Here is a 12873-nt window from a genome sequence, read left to right as displayed (position 1 = left end):
TCCAACAAACTCCCAGAGTAAATATCACTAGGGTTTCAGCAGAACATTTTGATTTCAGTTGTGTTTCTGCTGACTTTTGTTTCCAGTTTTGATGTTAAAGGGATAGTTCACCAAATAAAGAAAAATGTATTTACTCACTACAAAGCTGTAAGACTTACTTTCTTCCGTGAAACACAGATGATGTTCAGGACAATGTTAACTGCTTATACTACATATGTTTTAAATGAACTAAAAATAATTAATAATACTTAAAAAAAACATTTTTAGTAATCAAATACATTTAATTTTATTTTTATTTAATTTAATAAAAAGAAAATGCATGACAATAATAATGTGTCTCATTCAGTAATAATTGAGTGGATTATTTCGTATTTGTACAGGATAACTTCCCACGAAAAACCTCTGCCTAATTCACAACACATGAATGTGTTAACATCGTTCTGATGTTAGTGAATTTGGAGTACTCTAAATGAGTGGTCGTGTGCATGAGAGGAGTCATTTGCATAAAACACGTCCAAACCAACTCCATATAAGCGCTTTCCGCACACGCTTTCCTTACAGCCTTTCATCACTCTTGTCTAACTTGCCGCTGTTTCCAATCCTCGAACAATGCCAAGTGTGCCATTCTCACAACATATTTTATACAGACCCAGATTACAGACCTCTCATTAGCCATCTACATACCCGTATATCTGCGTTATTCAGAGAAACCTCGACGCTGAAGCTATAACACCGCTTTTCTTACTCTTTAACTGTATATGATGGAATGTATTTAAGATGAAATTCAATTGTATTATTATTATATAAAGCAACTTCAATATAATTATAGTCGTGTTAGGATGAAATATAATTTCTTAACACGATTATAAGGCCGTAGAGAGCAAGTGCTTTTTGTGTACGTGTAGTTTCAGTTGTTCCTGTATTTTTTTCATAAATTTAGAATACATTTTATCACAAAATGTTTGGTGAAAATATTGTGATTTGTTCTTAACATCGTTCGTTTCACGCACAAATTTGTGTGTATGCATGCTTAGTGAATGAGACACTAAAATCTGAGTTATTGTGATGTGTCCAGATGTTTCACTTATGATATTTAGTAGTTATCGTTAGATTCTCATTTATGGGTAAACTGCCCCTTTAAGAGCTGAGAATGGCTCTGTCACGACGGTCACATTCCATGAAATCATTTCATTTCACATACTGTACAGTACAAAATATTATCAAAAGCTCTGTTTTGAGGGAGATCTAACCCAACTTTACTCAAAATGTCACTATCATTATTCAGCTGATCCTACAACCCTTGCAAACAAAGAATCTGTGTCTTCATTGTCATATAAAACGGTCTCGCTGAGGCCAGAGCAGCATTTGCCATCTCCTGTCAGAATCCCCACCTGTTTCTTAACCGTTGATTACGGTACCTTTGACCTCGCTGATAGAAACGTACACAATGGCAGGTCTTTCAGGAGTCTGCTCGTGTGGCCCTTATGGAACAGCTGTATCAACCACAGGAACGGCAACTGGTCGGCAAACACAGGCCTCTTACTTTAATGGCTCAAACGCTAATGATGCAGCACCAACATGTGAGGAAGCCATTAGCTGATCCCCCTCAACACTTCATGTTGGATTTAAATCAGTCAGGGTTGATATAGAAATGTAATTTGGTAGTTCATGATCTAACATTCTGAAGAAATTATCTATAAAAAGCCTTCATGAATTCCACAGAGATATTTTTAAAATCGAATTCATCTTACATGCACAGAAGACATTCATGTTGAATGTAGGAATGGTTTTCCAAGCAATGTCATGTTAAATAACTTATAAAACAACCAAGAATATACAATAATAAAGGGGCAACATCTAAATGGATGTACGTAACAGTCTCAAAAATGAAAAACTATACACAAACTGTATCTGTGCTTAAATTAGGTTAATAATTTTACACATTTTAAATATTTGTGTATGCACACACAAACATATAAATGCAGTATTTATATACTCTCTGTGAGTGTATGTATGTATATATAGAGTCAAACCAAAAATTATTCAGACACCAGATACAGTTTTTGATTTTTTTTACTAGTGGGTGCAGGACACTAGTTAATTTATGTAAGTGAGGATGGGAAAATAAAGTAAACTGTGACATATTATACCCAAAAATTCTTCATACAGTGGACCAGTAAAATTTATAAAAATTTATAAACACTTTGACCTGACCATGGTTTACTTAAGTGTTTTTTCTTTAATTGTTAATGCGACCATTTTACACCACAGACTGAAGAAAGTTAAGCATTGCTTGGTAATTGGTTGACCGAAATTGGTCTAACAAAAGGATGGACAAAACCAGTGAAATATCAACAGAGTTCTTGTCATATTTTATTACCATTTTCTAAACTATAGTGAATAAACTGTGAGAAATGTTGAAGGTGTCTGAATACATTTTGGTTTGACTGTGTATGTGTACAGTGTGTGTATATAATTGATTATATAGATTAATTTTGACATTAGTTAGCCGAATTTTTTTTTATTATAATTTTGTTCCCTTAAATGATAGTATTTAGGTTGTTTGTTTTGTTTCATGGTTGTTTACGGTTTAAATTTAGCTGAAAATCTATTATATATATATATTTTTTTCCAATACTTTAATAAAATGCAACACAATACATTATACATATATTGTGTCAAATGAACTCTGGAAATGTTCAGTTTTTTTTTTTTTGTGAATAAAGTTTGCACCTATTAAAAATAAGAATCTATTGTGTCTATTTTAAATATATAAACCTTTACTTGTTCCTGTATTTTTTAGTTTTTTGCTGGAGTAAAACAGCGACTGCTAACCCCAGTGTCCCGCATCTGCATGTACTGGAAAAAGTTCTAAAAGAATAATCAATAATTCAATGATGAACCAATATAAAGAATAATCAATGATTTTGACTGAAACAGAGAGTTATGAGGTGGCCTGCTTCCACGATCATGTCATGGAGCGATCTGAAGGCACGCACGCAAAGCAGCCAAGGCTATTTACAGCTTCTGTGTGCAACTGAAATAGACTGAGAGTTGGATTTCAATAGGAGTCTTACAGCTCGACCGCTCTCTGTCTCTAAATCTATCTATCTCTCTCCACTCCAGCTGATTTTAGAACACAGGTGTTGACCTTAGCCATTATGAGCTTCCACGTTCACATTCCCCAGCAGCTCCTGTTTCTGTCCGTGGAGCAGCGGTCTCACATGTGATCCCAGAGTCAAGCAAAAATAGGCAAAGGTATAATAAATGTGCGTTTCAATGTCAAGAAAGAGATGTTCCAGGATCATTATCCCTGTTGGTTGATAACATTCAGCCAATCAGACTTCAGACTGTAAGATAGACCTGAGCTGAACAACATTCCCCTCTGACTGTAGCAGCGGTTAATAGTTAGGATTAGTGTTTGACCTGTCATTTGTAACCTTTTTTTTTTTCTTTTTTTTTTTTAACCCACAGCACCAATCTTTCACCTTTCAGTAATTTAGCATCTGTTGCACTTTCAGCATACATTTTATTTCGGTCTTGCATATGTCACTTTTTCTGGGTCTGTATGTAGCCTATATATTTAAATGAATTAGTTTACACTTGTGCCAAATGAGATGAAATTCCATATAATAAATGTATCCTATCCTTTCAAGGAATTTCATACACACACATACACACATACATACATACATATATATATACACACACACACACACACATATAACCCATCACATCTGCTCACCAAGGCTGCATTTATTTATTTAAAAACAGTAACATTGTGAAATATTACAATTTAAAATAACTTTTCTAGTTAGTAATAAATTAAATAATAATAGGATACATTATGTATTATTTAAATGCATATATAATTAGTACATAATATATATATAATAAGATTAAATAAGGACATATATTTAATATATAAATTACATATTACATTTAATTAATTAAATTGTACATAAATGTGTGTGTGTGTGGTTCAGGTATTCTCTATGTTATGAGGACAAAATGTCCCCAAAAGATGGCAATATCTGAAAACCTTGCCCTTGTGGGGACATATTTTGGTCCCCTTAAGAAAACAGCTTATAAATCATACTATAAATCATACATGATGATTTTTAAATCTAAAAAAGCAGAACGTTTTCTGTGATGGGTAGATTTAGGGGTAGGGGATAGAATATACAGTTTGTACAGTATAAAAAAACATTAAGCATGAAAACACAACGTGTGTGTGTGTGTGTAATTAAATTGAACTGTTAGATCTTAACCACACCTAAACCATAATTCTACTGAACAAGAGAAAATTATTGTTGTACAGTTGCATGCTAAAATGGCACATTTGGTTCTCTAAACTAGTTTAAACCAAAATCAGACAAACTTACTTATGCAGAGACATGTGACCAATATAAGTAGGCAAACTGCTAATGCACAATCAATAAACAATAAACAAACAGATTACGGAGTCAAGCTCAGCACAGAGAAAACAAATATTAAAACACAACTAAACATATAATCCAAAAGATATTAAGAAAAGACATTAGCAGAATTAAATGCTACTCATATCTTTAGGTGCTCACCTCAAAGGTTGTGTCCAGTCTCACAATTCAGACTTTTTTTCTCTCAGAATTGTGAGATATAAACTTGCAATAGCAAGAAAAATGCCAAAATTGTGAGAGAAAAAGGTCGCAATTACCTTTTTTTTTTTTTATTCCCTGGCCGAAACAAGCTTCTAGGCTATATATAGACACTACTGAAATGAAAGACAAAAATGACATGAGCATGTTAAATCTGTCCTGAAGCCCTACTCTGAGAAGTTTACAGAAAGACCAAAAGAATTATTAACATTAATATCACCGAGATATATTTCTGCATACACACCAAAAACACGAACTTCTTTGTCAGCTGTGCACCAGAAAACATTTTCTGTCATGCTGTCTCCCAATAAAAGCTGGTGGCAGTTGTCTTTTTGCCCACCCCATGCTTTTTTTAAGAAGCCATTGACATTCAATGGCAGCTCTCGCTGTGGGTGCAGTGTGAACAGCTGAGAGGTGTGATTTCACAGGCTGCTGGCCCTGTCAGAGCGCTGAGGGCTGCGAACAGGAGGTCTAGGAGAGACCCCGGCCTCTAAAAGACACCAACAGGTGGAAGGCCGCCAGCAAGGGGGAGGGCGACCCATAGAAAAGGACGGGAAGCCAAGCCAGGTCTGGACACAATCCAGGAGATGGCAATGGACGAGGATACGCACAGAAGAGAGGAGGACAGAGAGCGCGCCGGACCTGTGTTTGTCCCGTCTGACGGACTGGGCGCCAAGGGACGGGCAAGTAATGTGGGAAACCTGTGCTGAAACTGTCATTGCTGTCGGACTGCAGGGCTTTTCGATGCAGAAGCAGATCTTGATTGAGTCTCTCTTTACTGCTTCGTTCTGTTTAAGAGGTTTGGTTTGTTTACTCAAGCGCATTTCAGAACGAAAATGCCATTTTAAACCATTTTACTTTTTATAAAGGCTATGCAAAAGCAGCATGCAATTTTCTAGACAATAGCCTGTTATTCACTAAATGCATGCCAGGCCAGAATGGGATATGGCTTGACTTTATGGAAAGTTGACAGGTCCTGTGGTGTGACGAGCTGAACTCCATCTAAAGTTATTTTAAACTGCTTAAAGTTAGCATTTAAACAACATCTAAAATCAATCCAAATGATTTTTAACAGCAAGCATTAGGTTTTTATGACCTAAGGCTAATAACACATAGAATATTTGTACTTTTAAAATGTTAATGTGTTTCACTGCAGGGATGGTTAAAATGAGCCAGTGAAGGGAAAAAGGTGATTTAACACTTTCCCTAGATTCATCAAGTCTTGTCTATAGAAAAAGTCCATGTTGTGTGTCAACTTCCCATATGCCTTAGATATTGGCATTAGTATTGGACTGTTTTATCTGAGTTGTACAAACAAAGTTGTGATGTACTGTGTGTTTAACAGATCCGGCTGTTGCTCGTTGAGACGACATACTTCCTTATATCCCCATATACGGAATCAATCTATGGAATGTAAGGAAGTGTGTGGCCTCAGAGAGACATCATCATCACCACCATCCACACAGCTCCCTAAAACTGTAAGACAATATAAAACTGAATTATATTACGTATTATGTACTCAAGAGAACATTATCATCCATCTTAATGGACATATTGCAGAAAAACATATTTAATGTGTGTGTGTGTGTGTGTGTGTGTGTGTGTGTGTGTGTGTGTGTGTGTGTGTGTGTGTGTATGTATGTATATATATATAAAGAAATAAAACATTAAGATAGTTAATTTGTTTTATAACTGTTACATTTGCTGTATAAAAATAAATTTAAATGTATAGCAAAATATAAAATATAATTTATTATATTTAATTATACAATTTTAATCATATATACTGTGTGTGTATATATATATATGTGTGTGTGTGTGTACGTGTGAAAAAATGTAAATTATTACTTATACAAATTGCATATATATATATAACAGAAATAAAAAACAAGATAGTTAATTAATTCTAACTTTGTTATATGAAAATGTATAAAATATAAAAACGATCATTTTAAAGATTATTATAAATATATAATCTTTATTTATAAAAAATAAATAAAACATTAAGATAGTTAATTTGTTTTATAACGTTGTTATAATTGTTCTATCAAAATACATTTAAAAGCATCAAATATTATTTTTTATTTTGTTTATATTTTAATTATAAAAAATTTGATATATATATATATATATACAACGGCGGAACAAATACTGAATATTATAGGAAAATGTTTTAATGTTAGATATAGAGATTTTCCAAGAATTGAGCATTTTATTTTAAAGTGCCCCTGGTTTAGAAAGTGTAACATCTTCTGTTTTAAAGTATGAATTGGGATCTTCTTAACAACCTTACAAATGTGGTTACAAATGACTTTATAAAGGTTATGTCAAAGTCAAGCACAGGCTATTGTTAAACACATGTTGATGTTCCTGAGCTCCTCCATGATGACATGAATACTGTATGGCTCTGAGTGACAGAACAGCTGCTGGTGGACAGGTGGAGAAGAGCTAATTCTGACCTGACACCCCAGAATGAGGACACACCGGCTCATCCACACACTCTCTGTGTCATCGTCCTGCAGGAGGAAGAAGATCATGACGTGGATGGACGTCTTCTGCTGACATGATCCTACATGCAAAGCAAAAAGTTAGATCTGAGATTAATCAGACAGATGACTGGATAATTGCCCGTGTAAAATGTTGATGTGCGAATGACACTGAGGAAATCGATGCTTCTCCTCCTCACCTCTATAAATATGATGATGAATTAAGCTGGAAACTCGTCTGTCCTCAGAAACACGTCTTAGTTGCTGGTAAAACGGAACCAAGTCAGGTGTTTGAGAGAGGTTTGGTCCCTTTCAACCAGCTACTGCGCCGTGAATTCAGCCAGCAACAGCAACAACACAAAAAAACAGGTGGATTAGCATCCAAAATGAAAAGTATATTCAATATGTGCTCATTGCATTACTGCCATGTCACAAAAACACTGGTGTTGTGTATTATTATTTTTAATACCAATGATAAAATATGTGCAGTGGTCTGGTTTTCAGTTCTGCTCTCTACAGGAAAAGGTAAATGTGCATCAGCCAAATGTTTCTTTATTATAGATATTTTCTAAATGCATTAACATACATTCCAATAATTTTTTTTTTTTCAAGCCAGTCCTGTGTTTTCCATCTTGTCTTGTAATATGAGCACATTTCGATTAAAAATAAAAGCTGGCATTTGTCTTTATTCTTTCTCTAGTCTATCAGTGTTTGTTGCATACATTTTTGTTGCCATAATGTATTAATAACATACATTTATTTAAAATACATTACTTGAACATAGGCTAGTGTTTTAAAATACTTTATATGTTTTGTTGAAAATGTTAAAATGTCAACCCTATTACATGGTTTTGTAAAGGGTACAACTGATTTGAGCATATATCAGCATTATATTCTCTATCTGATAAGCATCTTGTAGTTTTATGTTAAAGGCACACTGTGTAATTTCAAGAAAAATCAAGAAAACGAGATTTAAATAAAAAAGACTAAATGTGTTGAGCTACCGTGTCATACCGGATCACACCCGCGTTACCCACAATTTCTGGTTTTATTTTGTAGAAACCATGGAAACCATTATATATATTTTTTTTGTGTGTTTTATTAGATAGGTGAGCAACTGTTTGGATACATTCATCGACAGAAAACTTGTCATTGTTATACAGCTCAACACAGTTAGTCTTTTTGTTTAAATCTCCTTTTCTTGGCGAAAAATTACTGTGTGCCTTTAACATAAAACTACAAGATGCCTATCAGATAGAGAATATAATGCTGATTTACTAAACGGATAGTTCCAGTCCTTGATTCTGATTGGTTGAGCCGCTTTTGAAGCGGTTGTAAATTACTCCACAAACACACACCTGTGACCGCACGACATTAGTGTTACTGCGCAACTGCCGTTTGTGATTCTTTGTTGCTGCATGTGTTGCTTAGCAACCTCTTTGGAACTACATTGCTCGGCGGAGGAATAAATGTGTTATAACGTTATTTTTTTGTTGCTGGTGTTTATTTTATGAAAGTAAGCCCCTTGCAGCAGTGTTTTACAGTGGATTTAGAACAGCTAAGGGGCGTTGTTAGGCAAAACGCGGAGCGGAGTTTCGCGGGGCTTGTCACATTTAACACATTTATTCCTCCGCCAAGCAATGTAGTTCCAAAGAGGTTGCTAAGCAACACATGCAGCAACAAAGAATCACAAAGGGCAGTTGTGCAGTAACACCAGAGAATGTCTAATAAGGCGAGAAGTTTCACTCTCAGTACACTTCCGGCTTCTGAAATGGTTGCAGTTCCACTTTGATTCCATATGAGGGCGCTCACAGGACGAGTGCAGAATGAATGGAGGTCTATGGCAATATACCCATCAAAATCCACTTTTCTCAGGATATAATTTTTTATCTAGTAATTTGAATATTGTATTTGAAAGGAGATGCAAAGAAATTACACATTGCTGGGTGTTAGATTTTAGTGTTAGAGTCACTTATTTGCTTTAAAAAGTCTTTTAAAGTGTCAATGACGTCATACACATCGTACGACCAGAGATACTGCTTTACGGCAATCCTTCAGTCACTTTGGTGCTTTCGCGCTCTGCACTTTCTTTTCTCTCCAGGCATCGACAACACAGCTGACACAGGTAAATACACGTGCTAGACGAGTTTTTGTTTTGTTTGTTTCTGGTCCCGCTTCGGATGCCACGATGCCATCAAGCGGTATCTCTGGTCGTAATCAGTCCTTCACTGACCAATCAGCGTTCATTAGCAGAATGCTAGCGTGTTATGGGCAACAACAACTCGACCTGTAAGAAATCGAAAGGACATAAGTACTCGTTCATTCAACTTTCGACCTATAACCCATGTTGAACTTGCAAAACCTACAATCAAAGCTGAGATTTCTCAACGGCAATCGGGTGAAAGAGACAAATTTAGCTGTCTAGCCCCATAGACTCCCATTCATTCTGCACTCATGGGCGATCGCCCCCAGTGGAACTACAACCAAAATTCGGTACAACAGGACTTAATAGGGAGTGGGCAGGCTCTCCGTAGACGGGCTCTGGTAACACTAATGTAATGCGGTCACAGGTGTGTGTTTGATGAGTAATTTACAACGGCTTCAAAAGCATCTCAACCAATCAGAATCAAGGACTGGAACTATCCGTTTAGTAAAATATCAAGTTATGTTAACTGTACTTGTTCAGCTCCCATATCTGGGTATTTCGACATACTTCAGACAGGAAGGAGACGCGTTTTCACACATGCGCAGTACAGATCGTGTTTCCGGTACGGATCGAGTAGTGACAGGGCTTATTGCTTAAATATATATATAAGCTTCTTTGGTGTTTCCATGGTTTCTACAAAATAAAACCAGAAATCGAGGGTAACGCGAGTATGATCCTGTATGACACGGTCTGTGTCCTGGTTAAAACTGCTTATTTAAACTTTCTTAGATACATTTGGGATAATGCAAGTACACAAATCAACAAAATATATAACATTGTTTTAGTTGTTTTGGATATTATGATCCAAAGATATTACATAGTGCGCCTTTAAATAAACTGTTAAACTGCTACTCAACCCTGTTAGTGTTCCGAAATAATTATGTCCCAACATATAACAATATTGATGGTACAATAAAATTGTGTATCTGGAGGGGCTGGGTTTAAAACATTGATTTCTTGATTTAAATTTAATCTCATTTTGATTAACCGTTATCGATTCTTAAATCAAAGCATCGATCTTTTAGGCTATATTGTTAAGTTGATGAATGAACAAAATTTTGAACAAACCATTGTCGAAGAGAAAAGTCTTGTCTATTTTACAGATTTTATTAAAATCAGCATTTGCAAGTAAATATTCTTCAAGGTTTTATTTAATTTTTTTCCACTGCTGTTCACTAACTTGAATTAGTACAAATCTGACACTACAAAAATCCCCCCCCCCCCCAAAAAAATGCTCAAAATGAATTCCAAAAATGCTAAAACTTAACCAAAAATTATTTTATAATGTCTAAAATATGTACCTGCATGCATACTGAAGCAACTGAACCCAGGGCCAGGGGAACAGTTCATTTGCTCCATATGGAGCCATAAGGCCATCTAGTGGTAAGTAGTATGTATGAAAAAATTATAATAATAATGTATTTACCCCACAAGAGGTCGGCAGAGACACCCAATATGAGAGTTTGTGCATGAAATGTTATTTTGTATATTAAGTTAAAGATTGTGCTTACATTTTATTATTAAATTAAAGATACAATATAATAATATAAAAAAATATATATATAATATAAAATAAATAATAAAATAAAATATATCTCCCAAAAATGTTGCATTAAAAATATAAAAATTAAATGATACAAGTGAAATTTCTGGACAATAATAAATAAAAAAGTATAATTTTAGGGCTTGAATGATTTGGTACAGATACGGGAAGAGAGGATGAGGGTTTATATTGCTGTTTTCTTTGGTTGGCCGACTGCCTACTAGTCAACAAAAACATATTATTGAGTGATTATTAAGTGTTTTTGACTCATTATTTTGATCAAGAGCACATGTTGAAGGCCATGTGAACCAAAAGAGCAACTTAGTATCAGTGCAGAGATGCCAACCGCAAACGTTAGCTAAAATCCCATTCTTTCCCGCCTGATTTCCCTCACAGTAGGCCTAACATTACTTCTACAGTTGGTTGATGAATGAAATATTTCATCACCATCCTATAATTCACAATAAGCTTTGTTACTTTTGATATGTAGCAAAGTCTCAGTTTTCAAATTGTCAACTGTATTATGAAATTCAAACAATAATTACCGTTTTGGCGCTGGTTAACCATGACATATCGCCGTTGGGTCCTCCTCCTCGAAATTAGGACCCCAAGCAAATGCAATTACATTTAAAAGGCACCCTCTTTCACGCCTGTTTAAAAATCCTACAAAATCATATGATAAATGCTGATTGAATTACGTTATAATGACCATTAATGTCTGTATTTAGCTTGTGTACTACTAACACTGTTCGTCTCCTCCGCTTTACTACTAGTTACAGCACGAAATAAACATGAATGAACACGGGTATGATGAAAGATACAGAATCTGTATCTTGTCTCATATAATCACCCAATCAGCGTTTCAACCACAGACAGATGTCAATAAAACAGCTTGTTACATTTACACCAGAAAAAAAAAACTAACTTTAGAGGAGTATTTTGTTAAAGTACATTGCATATTCTTTGCATTCGTCAATATTTAATGGATGTTTGAATAAATCTGCCATTTATGACAGACACCATTTAAATGTTTATATTTCAAAAAACAAGTAGAAACATAATTGTGATAAAAAGTTATTACAACAATAGTTGTATAAAAAATTCAGTTTGTGTAATTTAAATGTAAGTAGCCTATAGCAATCAGTTAATTTTAACCTTTAATTTTATAGTAATGTATAGTTTACAGCATTAGTTGAGAGATGTTTTTCCTTGAGAATATTTCCCCTGTACCTGATTGGCCCCAATTAATTGATATTGAATCGAATCGCAAGCTTGTGAATCGATATAGAATCGAATCGTGAAATGTGTGTCAATACCCAGCCCTAGTATCTAGCATAATATGACCAGCAATTCTGTTTACTTTTCCTAACTGTTTTGCATTTGTTGAGAAAAGTGAACTAGTGGAGTGATACAATGAAACAAAACATCAGCATTGTTACAACTCTAGTCCAATCAAATTAGCGCACAGTAATTAAGTGTTGTACTAAATATTTATTCTTCGGAGCTCCAATTTTGTTCCATTTGTTGTTACAAATGTCTTAACTCAGCTATTTTAATAAAATGTTATAAACATCTTTATTATGAAACCAAAGGCCACTTGACAGTTCTGAAGACCAACAATTTGTGTACAAAAATCAGAAAGCTAATGAAACCCACAAAAATACAGTACATAAATAATCATATTACACTATATGGCAAATCAAATGTCATTGGTTTCAGTGCTGTGCTTCTATTTCACTAATTCCCTGATTGCACTGAACTCTTGCTGTGTATTTCAGTGACTGTGCCACTTCTGTAACAGAGCAACATTGGACAAAAGGGAGGACCAATTAATATCCTATATGTATAAAAGTGACTGTGTACAAAATGTTTAGATGTTTGTTTTGAACGTGATCTGTTCGCTGTGTTTCAATAAAGAGATGATTAACGTGTGGTCCCCACCTTCCTCCTCCTGAACTGGTTTGCACAACCAAAAGAAAAAAGCAAAACAGGGTCTTTCCC

Source organism: Rutilus rutilus, assembly GCF_951802725.1.
Source record: "Rutilus rutilus genome assembly, chromosome: 21".
In the NCBI taxonomy this organism is placed as follows: domain Eukaryota; kingdom Metazoa; phylum Chordata; class Actinopteri; order Cypriniformes; family Leuciscidae; genus Rutilus; species Rutilus rutilus.
The sequence above is the reverse complement of the archived record's forward strand: the minus strand, read 5'-3'. Positions refer to the sequence as shown.